This window comes from Dasypus novemcinctus, chromosome 2, assembly GCF_030445035.2.
Source record: "Dasypus novemcinctus isolate mDasNov1 chromosome 2, mDasNov1.1.hap2, whole genome shotgun sequence".
Lineage (NCBI taxonomy): Eukaryota > Metazoa > Chordata > Mammalia > Cingulata > Dasypodidae > Dasypus > Dasypus novemcinctus.
The window spans coordinates 145,900,601-145,917,968 of record NC_080674.1 but is presented as its reverse complement, the minus strand read 5'-3'; the positions used below and the strand labels follow the sequence as shown (position 1 = coordinate 145,917,968).

The window sequence follows — 17,368 nt, the reverse complement described above, 5'->3', positions numbered from 1 at the left end:
TAAGTAGTTTAACACATTGCCGTCTTGGCTCCATGGTTTCTGATGAGATACTGGATTGTAATCTAATTGGGACTCTTGTACATACCATGTTGCTTTTCTCTTGCAGCTTTCTGAACCTCTGTATCCTTTGCCTTCAACAGCTTGATCAGTACATGATGGGGCATATTTTTCTTCAGATTTATCCTGTTTGGTGTTCTCTTTCATGTCTTTCCTAAATTTGGGAAGTTTTCTGTTAATTTTTTTCCTCATATTTTAACTATTTTGTACGTTTAATAATTGAAAATATAAACAATTTAAAAATAAGAAAATACAGGTGAATAAAAAAATTTCTCAAATGTACTGGATATATATAAAAGTTTTTTAATCATACAGTATGTTATACAATATATTCAGTTCATAGTAATGCATTCATACAGTATTTGTCCTTTTGTGTCTGGTTTGCTTTCCTCGACATAAATGTCCTCCAGATTCATCCATGTTATCATATGATTTATGACTTCATTTCTTCATACAGCTGCATAATATTCCATCATGTGAATATACCACAGTTTGTTCATTCATTGGTTGATGGACACCTGGGTTGTTTCCAACTTGTGGCAATTGTGAATAACGCTGCTGTGAACATAGGTATGCAGATGTCTGTTTGTGTCACTGTTCTCAGTTCTTCTGGGTATATACCTAGCAGTCGTATTGCAGGGTCATGTGGCAAGTCTATATTTAACTTCTTTAGGAACTGCCAAACAGTTCCCCTCAGTGGCTGTACCATTCTGCATTCCCACTAACAGTGAGTGTGTTCCTATCTCTCCACATCCTCTCCAACACTTGTAGTTCTTTGTCTTTTTAATAGTGGCAATCCGGTAGTTGTGAAATGATATCTCATTGTAGTTTTGATTTGCATTTCCCTAATCATTAGTGATGCTGAGCATTCTTCATGTGTTTTTTTGCCATTTGTATTTCTTCTTTGGACAAATGTCTATTCAAGTCTTTTGCCCATTTTTTAATTGAGTTGTTTGTCTTTTCATTATTGAGTTGTAACATCTCTTTATATGTCCTGGCTATTAAACCCTTATCAGACATGTGATTTCCAAATATATTTTCCCATTGAGTTGGTTGCTTTTTTACCCTTTGGCAAAGTCCTGTGAGGTGCAAAAGTATTTAGCTTTGAGGAGGTCCCCTTTATCTATTTTTTCTTTTGTTGCATGTGCTTTGCGTGTAAGGTCCAAAAATCCTCCACATACTACAAGGTCTTGAAGATGTTTTCCTACATTTTCTTCTAGTAGCTTTATGACTTGACTTTTGTATTTAGGTCTTTGATCCATTTTGAGTTGATTCTTCTATAGGGAGTGAGATAGGGGTCCTCTTTCTTTTGGGTTATAGAAATCCAATTGTAGCACCGTTTGTTGAAGAGACTGTTTTGTCCCATTATCATGGACTTGGTAGGTTTCTCAAAAACCAATTGACCATATAGGTGAGGGTTTATTTCTGGGTTTTCAGTTCTGTCCCACTGATAGATTTGTCTACCTTTATGCCAGTACCATGCTGTTTTGACCACTGTAGCTTTGTAATTTGTTTCAAGGTCAGGCAGTGAATGTCCTCCTACATCACTTCTTTTAGCTTTTGGCTATTTGGGGGCACTTTCCCTTCCAATTGAATTTGATAATTGCCTTTTCTAATTCTGTGCAGTAGGCTGTTGGGATTTTGATTGGTATTGCATTCATCCTATAAATCAGTTTGGGTAAGATTGACATCTTCACAATATTTAGTCTTCCAGTCTGTGAATACAAATGTCTTTCCATTTATTGATTTCTTTTAGCATTGTTTTGTAGTTTTCTGCATGTAGGTGCTGTTTTCTTCTTCAGTTAAATTAATTCCTAAGTTTTCAGTCTTTTTGTAACTAATGCAAATGGAACTTTTCCCCAGATTTCTCCCAGATTGTTCACTACTAGTGTACAAAAGCATTACTGATTTTTGCATGTTGATCTTGTATCCTGGCACTTTTCTGAACTCTTTTATTAGCTCAAGTAGCTTTGTTGTGGATACTTCAGAATTTTCTAAGTATAGGATCATACCATCTGCAGATAGTGAGAGTTTTACTTCCACTTTTTCAATTTGGATACCTTTTTTTTTTTTTTTTGTCTAATTGCCCTAGCTAGAACTTCTAGTACAATATTGCATAACAGTGGTGACAGTGGGCATCCTTGTTTTGTTCCTGATCTTAGAGAGTAAGTTTCAACCTTTTCCCATTGAATACAATGTTGGCTGTGGGGTTTTCGTATATGCCTTTTATCATATTGAGGAATTTTCCTTCTGTTTCTGTCTTTTGAAGTGCTTTCATCAAAAGAGGATGCCAGAGTTTGCTGAATGCCTTTTCTGCGTCGAATGAGATAATCATGTGGTCTTTCCTTTTATTTTGTTAATGTGGTGTATTACGTTGCATGATTTTCTTATGTTGAACCAGCCTTGCATACCAGGACTAAATCCCATTTGGTTGTGATGTATAAGTCTTTTGATATGCTGCTGGATAATATTTTGTTGAGAATTTTTGCATTATTTTGTTGAGATTTTCAGGTATTGAGAATTTTTCCATCTATACTCATTAGAGAGATTGGTCTGCAATTTTCTTTTCTTGTAGTATCTTTTTCTGGCTTTGGTATTAGGGTGATGTTGGCTTCATAAAATGTATTGGGTAATTTTCCTTCTCTTCAGTTTTTTGGAAGAGTTTAAATAGGATTGGTATTCTTTTTGAAATGCTTGGTAGAGTTAACCTGTGAACCCATCTGGTCCTGGACTTTTCTTTGCTGGGAGATTTTTGATGACAGATTCAATCTCTTTAAATGTGATTGGTTTGTTAATTTTTTTATATTTCTTGTAGCATCAGTATAGGTTGTGCATTTCTAGGAATTTGTCCATTTCATCTAGGTTGTCTAGTTTGTTGGCATACAATTTCTTATAATATCCTTTTTTCTTTTTCCCCCCAATAATATCCTCTTATGGTCCTTTTAATTTCTAGGGGGTCAGTTGTAACTTCCTCCCATTCATTTCTGCTTGTATTTATTGGAACTTTCTGTCTCTTTTTCTTTATTAGTCTATCTGGGGGTTTGTCAATTTTATTGATCTCAAAGAACCAGCTTTTGGTTTTGCTGATTTTCTCTTGTTTTTTTTTTTCTCAATTTCATTTATTTCTGCTTGAATTTTTTTTTTTTTTAAGATTTATTTTCTTATTTATTTCTCTTCCCTTCCCCCCCACCCCCCGTTGTCTGCTGTCTGTGTCCATTTGCTGTATGTTCTTCTGTGACCGCTTCTATCCTTATCAGCGGCATCGGGAATCTGTGTTTCTTTTTGTTGCGTCATCTTGTTGTGTCAGCTCTCCATGTGTGCAGCACCATTCTTGGGCAGGCTGCACTTTCTTTTGCGCTAGGCAGCTCTCCCCACAGGGTGCACTCCTTGCGCGTGGGGCTCCCCTACACGGGGGACACCCCTGCATGGCACGGCACTCCTTGCACGCATCAGCACTGCTCATGGGCCAGCTCCACATGGGTCAAGGAGGCTTGGGGTTTGAACCACGGGCCTCCCATGTGGTAGGCGGATGCCCTATCCATTGGGCCAAGTCCACTTCCCTGTCATATCCTGTTTTTGTCTGTCTTTTTACTCTTTTGGTTATCCTTTCTGTTATTCTTCCTTCTGTACTTTCTTCCAGGCCTCTCTCTCTTGTCTTGTCTTTTTTTTTTTCAGGTTCAAAGTCTTCCTTTAATATTTCTGGCAAAGGAGGATTACTTTTTATGACCTCTCTTAGTTTCTATTTGCTTGCTATTCTTTTATACTCACCTTCATATTTGAAGGACTTTTTTGCTGGATTAAGAATTCTCAGCTGACAGTTTTTGTCATTCAGTGTCCTATTTGTATCATATGACTGTCTTCTTGTCTCCATGGTTTATGCTGAGAAATCAGCAGTAAGTCTTACTGGGTTTCCCTTGTATGTGATAGTTTGCTTCTCCCTTGCTGCTCTGAGAATTTTCTCTTTCTCTTTGACATTAGACATTCTGAGTAGTATGTGTCTTGGAGTAGGTGTGTTTGGATTTATTCTGATTGGGGTACGGTGTGCTTTTTGGACATGGAAAATTTAAGCTATTGTTTCCTCTAATACTCTTTGTTTTCCCTGCTTTTCTTCTGAAACTCCTGTGACACGTATATTGCTGTGTTTTGTGTTGTCATTGAACTCTTTGAGCACCTGCTCAATTTTTTCTGTGCTTTTGTTTTTTCCTAATTTTAGCTGTTGTGTTTTCTATATCACTTATTCTTTCTTTTATCATTTCATGTCTGCTGTTGTATGACTCCAATGTGTTTTTAAAAATATTTTAAATTTATTTTTAAAAGATACATAGGTCACACAAAATCTAATGTGTTTTTGATCTCACCTATTTGTGTCTTTCATTCCCATGAGCTCTGTTAATTTTCTGTTCAGGATTTCACATTCTTCCTTGTTCTCACTCAGTGTCTTCTCGATGTCATTTATCTCTTTAGCCATATTTTCTTTTAGCTCATTTGATTTTGGAAATTTGTACACATCTCACTAATTAGTCTCTCAAATCCTGAGTATCTTCTGGGGCTTTGATATATTCCTTTTCTTGTGTCATGTCTTCTATTTTCTTTTTATGGCTCGTCATTTTTTGCTGGTATCTAGGCATTTGATTAGGATGTAGTTTACTCAGATGCTTAATTTCTTTCCCTTTTTTAGGGATTTAGTGGTGGGTGGATGTGTGCTGCTGCTCTTTGATTCTTGACTTGACCTGGATTGTTAGGATTGTCCCTGCTATTTGCTCAAAACTGGGCTTTAAACCCAGTTATTTGTTGCAGACTGACTTCCTCGGGCCTTGGGGAGGGAGGGTATAAAGGCCAGCATAAGCCTCTTATTTATTTTTAATTTTATCACATGCACTTCCTAGGTCTACCAGCAGATGGCGCTCTTTGATAGCCCTCAGTTCATTGTATGGTCAGATGGTGTTTGTTACATCTTAGACAGAATCAGTGTGATAGAGCTTCTTGTCTGGAGGTTAAGAGCCTTGTAATTCAGCCTTTCTCAGAGACCATTCTCCATCCTTCTCTGGCAGGCCCTTCCCTTTTCCCAGGCAGGAAATATTTCCATTCCCCTCTGCGTCCTCAGCATCAGTCCCTGTTAATAGACAAGGAGATTGGGAGGATTGTATATCTTTAGCCCCCTTGCCCAGTTGTGCGGCCCCAACACTTTAAGAGCTCATGTGACACAGGAGACCGAAATTATGGGTCAAAAGCTGAGTCAGCCTTAGTTGTGTCCCTCTCTCTCCCCTTTCCTGGGGAGGTGCATTCTTAGCAATTAGTCCTGGCTAGAAGAGAAGGAGCTTGAGAGGGTCAGATTTTTCCAGTCCTGTGCTGGCTTTCAGGGCAAACCATGGTGTGTTCCTACCTGACCTGAAAGGGGTGTTGGGACATAGCAGACCAAATTTGTAGGTCAGAAGCTGAGTCACTCTCTCCCCTTTCCTGGGTGTTGGATCCCCAGGGCCCCTCTTGTCTGTAGGCACAGGCCTAAAGGCCTCAGTATTCTGAAGTGTCTTTAGCGTGAGGGAGGGTTGCTGGCAGCAGCCACCTCTGGTTTCAGCTCACAGTTCTGCTGTCATGATTCCCCTCTGTCCCTCTTTCCTCTGGGTGGTGTCAGGCTTTTGCTTGATATCCTAAACCCTAGATCTTTTTCCAGGCTGCTTCAGCCTGTCCTCTTACTATTTTTTTCTGGAGGAGGAGAATCCTGTGCCTTTCTAGAAGTCTAATTTTTAAAAAATATTCCTTCTCTTATTTCTCTTTCTTCTCCTTCTGGGACCCCCATATTGCATATATTGGTGGGCTTAATCATGTCCCAGAGTTTTCTTAGGGTATTTTTGTTTTTTGTAAAAATTTTTTCCCCCTGCTCTCCAACCTGTCTCATTTCAATTGGCTTGTCTCTATGTTTGCTGATTCCTTCTTTTGCAAGCTCTGATGTTGTTGAAACCCTTTTGGGCATTTTTCATTTCAGTATTGTGGTCGTCTTCAAGTTCATTAGTTCCATTTGGTTCCTTTTTAAAATTTCTCTTTATTGAGATTCTCATATTGTTCATCCATTGTTTTCCTGGTATTGTTTGTTTCTCTCTGTATTTTTGTCTCCTTGAACATATCAAAGATCATTTTTTAAAAAGTCTGTTAATAGTATGTTCACATGTTGATTTTTTTTGATTTTCATCCTTTTCTTTTGGGTCTAACATTTCCTCTTTGTTTTGTGGTCTTGTCTTGCAATACACTGTACATTTCAATATTTTCAAATGTTCTGAAATTTATTCCTTGAGATGTCTTTTCTTGCGTTTGTAACCAGTGGGTGTTAGGACAGAAATTTTCTTTATTATCGGCCCATGGCGAATGCAAAGTGCAGGGTCCTTCCTGCCTTTTCTGGGCCTATATTTCTTGACCTGGTCTTCTCTTTACGAGTGGTCTTAAGGCATTTCCTGTTTACAGGCATTTGAACCCCTCTAATTTCCAGGAGGCTGACAGACCTTCTCCTTCTCCCGGGTATTCCATTGCTGAACTTAAATCAGGTAAGCTTTTGCCCCTCAGTTGTTTCTTAACACTGCTATCCTTGTCTCAGGATGATTTTACTTGGAGGGCAAATTCTGGGGAGGAGGTGTCATGCCAAGGGGGGAGTTTCCTGAGTCAGTCTTTTCCAGCTGGAATAAGGCCAGGGATCCACAAAGGGAGCATTGTTTGGCTCCAAACTGCCCTGGAGAGGGCATGAGGGAGGGGCCAGGAAGGTGCCAAGAGCTTCTTCCATACTTCCTTCAAGCTGTGATTTCTTGACCTGCCCACCAGATGCAACCCTTCCGCTCTCTTCTGCAGTTCTGAGTGTCTTTAAGTCTTCTCCACCCAGTCCATGGCTGGTTGGAACATTGGCACCCTTAGAGCCAGGGCTCCATTGTTTTTAAGTTGCTAATGAAAAGCTGTCATCAACCATTGGCTCATGTCCATTCTGGGTTTTGGGAAAGTGGGTTTTTTATGTCCTTTTCTGGCAACAACAAACTCCGCAAGGGTCCAGACCCACCTGATGCCTGCCTCGAGTGTTGGTGCTCAGTGATGATAATTGTGAAGGTAGCACTTTACTAGTATTTACTGTAATTTACCAGCCTCTTCCCTCTGTTCTTTCCTGAATGCTATACAGTGCCCTCAACTCCAGAATTTTGAAATAGTTGATTCAGGTAGTTTTTGCTACTTTAAAATTTGTGGTGGTAGAAGGATTGATTATTGGAGGTTCCTTCTTTACCGTCTTTCCACATTCCTGACTGTTATGGTGTTTGGTCACATTGTTTGCTTTGAAAAGACTTGATACTGGTCTCTAGATTTTATGTCTTCAGTGCAACTTTATTTTGCTTTCCGTATTTAGGCTATATAGAAAATAGTCATTCCTGGATATGCTGGATAGCATATTAGGCCAAGGAGCATGGATTCTTGAAATATGGTTAAAATAAATCCTTTATTTTCCTTTTGTGGGTGAAAAATGTCATTACAAACATTTGGTACTAAATCTGTTAAAGTGATGCTATGTCTTTGTGAAGTATTTGTTCATGTGATTTCTTTCTTTTTACGCTTTCAGCTTTATTGAAGTGCAGTTTCACTAATTTCATTCACTAATGTTCATTTCAATAAATTTTGACCATTGTGTACAGTGTGTAACCACCACTTAACACAGTCAAGACCCAGAAATTTCCTTTATCCTCCACAGATCTCTCCTGCTCTTTTGTATTTAATTTCCTTCAGCCTACTTTGTTGTATCACTAAATTTTTGCCTTTTCTAGAATTTCGTGTAGAATCATACAGTATCTTACTGCTTTTATCTGGCATTTTTCATTTATGATAATGCTTTTTTGAGATTCATTGATATTATCTGTGTCAGCTCATTCCTTTTTATTGTTGAGTATAAGTGTTCCTTTTTCTTGGGTAAGTCTGAAATTGGTATAAGTACATTTAAAAAAATTTCTATTAAACTGTCAGTTTTTCCTAATAGTTGTATCATTTTGCATTCCCATCAACAGTATATGAGAGTTTTAGTTGTTTTTGCATCCTTGCCGGTACTTACTTATTGTCTGTCTTTTAAAATTTTTATTCATTTTAGTGAGTGAGATAATAATCTCATTATACTTTTGATTTGTGTTTCCCTAACATCTGATGATATTCCACATCTTTCATGAGCTTATTTGCCATTGTATATCTTCTTTGGATAAGTGTTTGTTCAAATCTTTTGCTCTCCTTCCCGCCCTTTTATTGAGTTGCTTGTCATATTTTGCCTCTTGTATTTTGGGGCATCCTAGTTAGATGCATAGATTTATGACTTTTTTCTTCCTGGTGGATTGTCCCTTTTATTAATAAATAGTGGCTTCTGCATCTCTTGGAACTTGTTTTCATTTATAGTCTGTTTTGTTTGATGTTAGTATAGCAACCACTACTAATTTTTGGTTACCATTTGCATGAAGTATCTTTTTCCAGCCTTTCACTTTCAGCTGGTTTGTATCCCTGAATCTGAGGTGAATCTCTTGTAGACAGTATAAGGATGGCTCATGTTTTTTGTTTTTTTTTAATAAAATATTTTGTCAGCCTATATCTTTTCTTTGGAGAGTTTAATCCGTTCACTTTCAGTGATACTACTGTAAATGCATTATTTACTTCCATCATTTTGTTCTTTGGCTTTCATATGTAATGTCTTATTTTCTTTTGTCGTTTTACTCTTGGTTATCTTTTCTGCTATTCTTGCCTTCTACACTCTCTTCCAGGCCTTTCTCTCTTGTCTTTACTAATCTTTTGGGTTGTCAGCTTCCTTTTAGTGCTTCCTGCAAAGGTGGATTATTTTTTTTACAAACTCTTATAGTTTGTTTATTTTTGGATATTTTAAATTCTCTTTTTTTTTTTTTTGAGTTACCAGGGCTGGGGGTTGAACCCCTCCCTGTACCTCATATGTGGGAAGCTGGCGCTTAGCCACTGAGCCACATTGGCTTCCCTGAGTTGGTTTTATCATTAGTTTGTTTGTTTTTTAGGAGGTTCTGGGGATGGAACTCAGACCTCTCATGTGGGAAGCAGGCGCTTAACTGCTTGAGCCACATCTGCTCCTTGACTTTCCTATTTTTTTTAAATTCGTTTTCGTTTTTTTTTCTTTTATTATTATTTTTAATTCTGTTTTCTATGGCTTTCATATTTGAAGGACAATTTTGTTGGATAAAGGATTCTCGGCTGGCAATTTTTTTTTCTTTAAAGTATCCTAATTATGTCATATCACTGGCTTCTTGCCTCCATGGTTTCTGATGAGAAATCTGTATTTTATCCATAGAAGTCTTCCCTTGTACACTCTTGAGACTCCAAGGTTCTGTCTTGTGTCTTTTCCTTTTGCACTGTCAGGCTCCCTTTAGTGATATTACTTACTTTTATTTCCCTTGCATGCGCTTCCTTGGCCTGCCAGCAGGTGGTGCTTTCTGGCAGACCTCAGCTCAAAACCCTGGTTGGAATGTGTTGGCTGTAACCTGGACAAGAGCAGTCTGACAGGATCCTGCCTCAGGCCTATTTTGAGTCTCGCAAATCAAACTTTCTCAGAAGCTGTTCTCCAGTCTTTGCTGGCAACCCCGTCTTTTTTGTCCTGTAGGAAGTATTCCAGTCCCTTCTGAGTCATCAACAGCCAATCTCAGTGAGTAGCAGAAGAGTGTTTGAGAGGGTTGGGTCTCTCTAGTCCCCTGCTAGCTCTCAGGGCAAACAATGGCACGGCTTCACCTGGCCTGGCAGGGCTCATAGGACGTACCAAATTTGTTGGCCAAAGCTGAATCAACCTTAGACAGCATTGCTGTCTGTCCCCTTTTCTGGGGAGGTACACCTCTGTATCCCCCTTTGCCATAGGGCAAAGGCCAGAGAATTCATAGCCATTAATACCTGCTTTGAGGGTGGGAGATGGGTGCTGGGAATAGCAGCTTTTACTCAAAGATTTCCTGTTGAGATTCTTTTTCTTTGCCCCTATCTCTTCTGAGTGATGACTGCCTTCCCCTGGTACCCTAAACCCTAGAAAAAGAACTTTTTTTCAGGCTATTTCTACTTATCCTGTAGTAATTTTTCTGGGAAAGAATTGAGTCCTGTACCTCTGTAATCCTCTATGTTTCTGGAAGTCTGCTTGTCATATTTTGGAGTTGTAAAGTTACATATATTTTCTGGATACAAAATCTTTGTCAGATACGTTTTGTAAGTATTTTCTCCTGTTTAGGGTTTACCTCTTTGTTTTCTTAATAAATCTTTCAAAGAGCAAAAATTTTAAATTGAAGTCCAATTTATCATTTTTTTTCTTTTATAGTTCATACTTTGTTTTCTAAGAAATCTTTGCCTAATAATTAAGGTCACTAAAGTTTTCTCTTATTCTTCTATGAGTTTTATAATTTTAGCCCTTATATTTAGGTATATAATTCATTTTGACTTCATTGTAAGTAAGGTGTGAAGTAATGATTGAGTTTCAGTTTTTTGTGTATGACTGTTCAGTTATTCTGGTACCATTTGTTGAAAAGATTATCCTTTCTTTATTTTGCCCCTTTGCCTATCCATCTTTAGTACCTTTTCTTCATTGCACTTAGTATCTAATATATGGATATTCACTATATTAATTGGCCTTTTGTTTCCAGTCGAGTATGAACTTTACAGTGTGGTTAGGTTTTGTTTTTGTTTTGGTCTCTTTAGTGTATCCTGTTTCTCCAGCATCTAGTATAGTTCCTTGCACATAGTAATTAATAAAAAAGGTTGAATGAATGCATTTAGCTCTTGATATGTGTGTCAGTAGCTCAGGGGTCCTTGTTCTTTGGATAGCATGGATGTTAGAACTGATGATATATAAACTTACTTTTGCACTTTGCTGTCCTTTTTTAGGTGCTGATCATATTTCACTGAAATTAGGCTTTCCTTTAAGCTATTTTAACTTTAGTTCCCTCACATAACCTTTATTGGATCTCTTTTACCTCACATAGTGGCTGACACTCAGCAAGTCTCTGTGGAACTTTCAGATAAGCTTCTGTTTTCCTTTACATGTCACATTTTAGCCATACCTAACGTATAGTCACGTTGACTGGGTTTTGGTATTTCTTAAACATATTTTCCCCAAGTTTCTTCTTCCACAAAAATTTTTTGCAGTACAAGGGAAGCAGTATTTTATTTTTTAGTTCTCATTACTGCCTTGGAGACAAGTAGTAGTTTTTTAAAAATAGCTTTATTGAGATATAATTCATATATTATACAATTTATATTCATTTAGTATGAACAATTCAGGTTTTTAAAAAAATATTTTATCTTTAGTTTTTTAGAAGTGTTAAAACTCTTAGAATATGTTACCAATTTACAGGTAGGCTTTTCAAAAATAATAATTTGAAATCTGTACATGTGCCCTACCATGTGATTTAGACAGCATATGCCAGACTGGCTTGAGTTTTAAAAAATCAATTTTACTGATACATATTAATAAAGCATACAATCCATCCACCCAAGTGTACAATCAGTGGTATTTGGTATAATCACATAGTTGTGCATTCATCACTTCAGTTATTAGAGCATTTTCATTTCAAATAATAATAATAAAAAGTAGAGAAAAAAAACTCTACCCCTTAATCACCTCTCAATCCCTTTATGCTTCACCTGCAGTATAGATCTGGTATTTTTTTTTTTTTTTAGTATATACAGAAGTTATATAATTTTAGTATATTTTCTCACTCTTAAACCCTGAGGAGGAAGGGCAAGATGGTGGCAGAGTAAGGAGCTCTAGGAGTCAGCTCACTGTATAGTGCAATTAGTAATCATCCAGAGCTATCTAAATCACTTATGGGGGGGAGGAGGCAGGAAACCAGAAGAGCATCTTGTAATATCCATGGAAGAACAGGAGGAAACTGCCCATCTGCAGTGAAGATTCATGAGTAGAGTACTCCATGCTATGGAGGGTGTTGCCTGTCGCCTGCCGGTGACACAGGATGCCTTGGGAGCTAATCCCTGACTGGAGTTGGAAGCTCCATTTCCCAAAAACGGGGGAGGAAGAGATGGTCAAGCACTGCCTTTGGCTACTGATTAGTAAATTTGGTTGCCTAAAGTCCCTTTCTAAGAACAGCTATTGAACCTTCTAATTCATGAAAAGACTGGCAGCCTCCATTTTGACTTTGCCCCTAGCATGGGGATAAGGAGAGCTGATTGGAAATCACAGTAATGGTAGGGACTGGCTTCTTTCCAGCCAGCTTGGATTGTTGCCCTAGCCAGGCTTCAGCCCTGCCTCTAGCAGGAAAGGAGCTGGGGTTACCTGTACCATCCTCCATGACTTACAGGGCCAGCTACATCCTCGGCTCTTATTCCACAATCAGAAGGGGAGAAAAGACAGGAAACAGATGAAAAAGAGCTGAAAAAATTCATATTCACTAAGCACAAGCCACTATAAAGCTCTAAATTAAATTGAACCAAGTATCAAAGAGGGGCTGTAGCACAAAGCCAATCAAATAGAAAGTCCTAGACTAAAGAGAGAAACTGAGCCCAGAATAAATACATCTGGTAAATCAGATGCTGATACACCAAAAGAATTACAATCCATACCAAGAAATAGGAAGATATGGTCCAGTCAGAGGAACAGGCTTAAGTCTGTTATATTAAGACACTGGGTAAGCACAAAAAATTTGAAAGTATACATAGAAAAATAGCCAATCCTATGGGAATGAAAGGCACAGTAAATGAAATAAAAATACACTGGATACATTTAATTGAGAAATGTATGTTTTATTCAACTGTTTTTAAATTTTAATTTATATTTTCAATTAAATGTACAAAATAAAGTTTTTTAATAAAAGGGTAACCAAAAACAAAACAAAACACTGGAGGCATATAAAAATAGATTTAAAAGAAGCAGAAGAGGGAAATGGATGTGGCTCAAGCACTTGGGCTCCTGTTTACCATATAGGAGGTCCAGGGTTCGATGCCCAGGGCCTCCTGGTGAAGGCAGGCTGGCCCACATGGGAGTGGCGCCCTGTGCAGGAATGCTGGCCAACACAGAGAGCTGGCGCAGCAAGATGATGCAACAAGAAACACAGAGTAGAGACAGTGAAAGACCTAGCAGAAAAGGGAGCTGAGGTGGTGTAAGAGAATGATCACCTCTCTCCCACTCCAAAAGGTGCCAGTATTGGTTCCCACAGACACCTAATGAGAATACAAGCAGACACAGAAGAACACAAAGTGAATGGACACAGAGAACAGACAACTGGGGGGAGGGGGAGAGAAATCTTTAAAAACAAAAAGAGTCGGAAGAAAGGATTAGTGAGTTGAAGGCAGTGCATTAAAAAATGTGTACACTTAAAGAACAAATAAAAGAATGGAAAAAATTGGACAGGGTCTCAGGGAACTAAATGATGGCAGGAGACATGCAAGCTTACATGTCATGGGTGTCCCAGAAGGAGAAGAGAAGGGAAACAAGCAGAAGGAATATTTGAGGAAATAATGGTAAAAATTTCCCAATTGTATTGAAGAACAGAGATACCCATGTTCAGGAAGCATAGTATACTCCAATCCAAATAAATCTGAATGAACTTACTCTAAGACACCTGCTATTCAGAATGTCAAATGCCAAATATAGAGAATTCTGAAAGCAGTAAGAGAAAAGTGATTCATCACATACAAGTTATGCTCAGTAAGATTAAGTGGTGATTTCTCATCGGAAACCATGGAGGCAGGAAGGCAGTCATATGATATATTTAAGATATGGAAAGAGAAAAACAGCCAGCCAAGAATCTTATATGCAGCAAGATTGTCTTTCACAAATGACGGTGAGTTTAGAGTATTCACAGATGAACAGAAACTGAGAGAGTTTGTAATCAAGAGACTGGTTTTGTAGGAAATATTAAAGGAAGTGCTACAGTGTGAAAAGAAAAGCTAGGAGAGAGAGGCTAAGAAGAGGGTCCAGAAATGAAGATTTTATCTGTAAAAATAAGTAAAAGTGGAAAAAGAGTGGTGAAAATAAGATATAATATGTAAAATCATTAAAGGTCAAAATGGGTGAAGTGGGAGCAGATGTGGCTCAAGCAGTTGAGCATTCACCTCTCACATGAGAGGTCCTGGGTTCCATTCCCAGTACTTCCTAAAGAAAACAAACAAACAATGAACTAATACAATGAACAAAATGACGAGGCAAAACCAATGAGCAAATTGACGAGGGAGTCAACTCAGGGGAGCTGATGTGGCTCAGTGGTTAAGTGCTGGTCTCCTGCATACCAGGTCCCAGATTCATTCCCTGGTCCTGGTTCTGCAAAAAACGACAACAACAAAAACACACAAGAAACAGTGAAGTAAGAACTGTAATGAAGTAAGAACTGCCTTTACAGTTTTTACTTAACATTCATAACATTGACTGTTCATGATTAAACTCCCCAGTCAAAAAGACACAGACTGTTGGAATGGATAAGAAAATAGGAGCCATCTATATGCTATCTACAAGAGACTCACCTTAGACCCAGGTATACAAGTATAGATCAAAAGTGAAAAGCTGGGAAGTGGAATTGGCTCAACTGATACAGTGTCCGCCTACCACATGGAATGTCCAGGGTTCAAACCCAGGGCCTCCTGACCCATGTGGTGAACTGGCCCACACGCAGTGCACACGGAGTGCTGTGCCACACAAGGGTGTCTCCTGCATAGGGGAGCCCCATGCTCAAGGAGTGCACCATGTAAGGAGAGCTGCCCCATGTGAAAAAAGTGCAACCTGCCCAGGAGTGACACTGCACACACGGGGAGCTCACAAACAAGATGACACAACAAAGAAGAGACACAGATTCCCTGTGCCACTGACAAGAATGTAGGCAGACACAGAAGAACACACAGCAAATGGAACAGAGGGCAGACAACCGGGGGGTGGGGAGAGAAATAAATAAAAAAATAAATGTTAAAAAAAAAAAAGTGAAAGGCTGGAAAAAGATATTCCAAGCATGCAGTAAGCAAACAAACAAACAAAACTAGAGTAGCTATACTTATATTGGATGAAATAGACTTTAAAAGCAAAGCTGTTATTAGAGGCAAGGGAGGACATTATATATTAATAAAAGGGACAATTCACCAGGAAGAAATAATAGCCATAAATATATATACATCTAACCAGGGTGCCCCAAATTACATGAGGCAAAACTGAAGTGAGAATAGATGTCTCTACAATAAGAGTTGCAGATTTCAATACAACACTGTCCTCATTGGATAGAACATCTTGGTAGAGGATCAATAAAGAAACAGAGATTTAGTAATATGATAAATGAACTACATCCAATAGAAATATATAGAATATTTCAACCCAAAGCAGCAGGATATGCATTCTTCTCAAGTGCTCATTGATCTTTTTCCAGGATAGACCATATATGGGGTCACAAAACAGATCTCAGTAAATTTAAAAACTTCAAAGTTGTACAAAGGACTTTCTCTAATCTTAATGGAATGAAGCTAGAAATCAGTAACAGGTAGAAAAAGATAAAACTCACAAATAGGTGGAGATTAACATTGCACTTTTTAAAAATACCCTTAATGGAGGATTGTTAATGTCCTGCTCTACACTACTGTCCATAGTTTGATTTGATTATATTTTTGTGTGATATTAACATCGTGTATCATTAATGTACACTTGTTCTTTTTCAAAGAAAAACAGACATATATGCAATATTACCTATACTTATATATCACATGAGAGTTCACTATTCTGTTTAGTCTCAGATTACACTCTTTAGCTTTCCTTCTAGTAATATACAGGTCCTTAGACTTTCCCTTTCAATCACTGTCATACCCATATATTAGCACTGCTAACTACAAACACTATGATGTGCTTTCACCATTTCTTTTCCAAAGATTTATGAACTTTTTTTTTTTTTTTTACCAGTTCTGCACAGGTTAACCCTTAGCTTTCCATTCTCTAACCTCATTCTACTTTCTGGTGACCTGTATTCTAGTTACTAACTCTATGAGTTTACACAATATATTTATTAATAGTTCATAGTAGCTTGATGTGTCTGGCTTGCTGCACTCAACATAATGTTCTCCAGGTTCATCTGTTTTCATATTTCTTCTTACAGCTGCATAATATTCTGTCGTATATATACATCACAATTTATCTGTGTATATGTTGATGGACATCTGAGTTATTTTCATCTTTTTGCGATTGTGAATACTGCCACTATGAACATTGATGTGCAGATGTCTGTTTGTGCACTGCTCTCACAGTAGTGGTATTGCTGGGTCACGTGGCAAATCTATATTCAACATCTTTAGGAACTGCCAAACAGTACTCCACAGTGGCTATACCATTTTTCCTTACCACCAACAGTGAGTAAGTGTTCCTCTCTCTCCACATCCTCTCCAACACTTGTAGTTTTGTCTTTTTAATAGTGGCCATACTAAAAGGCGTGAAATGATATCTCATAGCTTTGATTTGCATTTCCCTAATTGCTAATGATGTTGAACATTTTGTGTGTTTTTTTTTGCCATATGTGTTTCTTTGGACAAATATCTATTCAGGTCTTTTGCCCATTTTTTAAATTGGGTCATTTGTCTCTTTATTGTTGAGTAGTAGCATCTCTTTATATATTATGATATTAAACCCTTATTGGATATGTGATTTCCAGATATTTTCTCCCATTGAGTCAACTGCCTTTTCACCCTTTTGACAGAGTCCTTTGAGGTACAAAAATATTTAATTTTGAGAAGGTCCCACTTATCTACTTTTTCTCTTGTTCCTCAAGCTTTGGGTGAACAGCGTTTGAGAAAGTTTGATTTGCAAAACTCTCAGTAGCCCTGAGGCTGGATCCTCTGTCACTTGTTCTGTTTGGGGTCACAGGGAACACATTCTGACCAGGGTTCGAGCTAAGTCTGCCAGAGCGCGCTGTCTGCTGGCAGACCAAGGAAGTGCAGGTAAGGAAAAGAAAAGTGAATAAATACAAGAGGCTTTTTTGGGTCTTTATAACCTCACTTTCCAAGGTCCTTAGAAGTACCTGTTTAACTTCTGTATCTTTGTGCCTATTCTGATTCTCTGGCCCTTAACTGATTTCCAGCTTCATTCCATTGTAGTCAGAGAAATTACTTTGTATAATTTCAATCTTTCTCAATTCATTGAGGGTTGTTCTGTGACCTAGCATGTGGTCTGTCCTGGAGAATGATACATGTGCGCTCGAGAAGAATGTATATACCACTGTATTTGGGTGTAATGTTCTGTATTTTCTGTTAGGCCTAGATCCTCTAACATATTATTCAAGGTCTGTTTTTTTATTGACTCTCTGTTGAGATGTTCCTTCTAATAGTGATAATGGTGTATTAAAGT

At 38.1% G+C, this 17,368-nt stretch overlaps 1 protein-coding gene across 8 annotated transcripts in view; it reads left to right on the top strand.

Moving 5' to 3' along the window:
- The window catches only part of FAM13B (family with sequence similarity 13 member B), a 113,240-nt gene that overhangs the window by 15,895 nt on the left and 79,977 nt on the right, over nt 1-17,368 (top strand). Inside the window, exon 1 of one of the 8 annotated variants that reach the window (XM_058279140.2) lies at nt 9,626-9,718. The exons of the other annotated variants lie outside the window; for them this stretch is intronic. The gene's annotated coding sequence lies outside the window, so the exon portion shown is untranslated. Of the gene's footprint in view, nt 1-9,625; nt 9,719-17,368 lie in introns of those variants that run through there. 8 annotated transcript variants of the gene reach the window in all.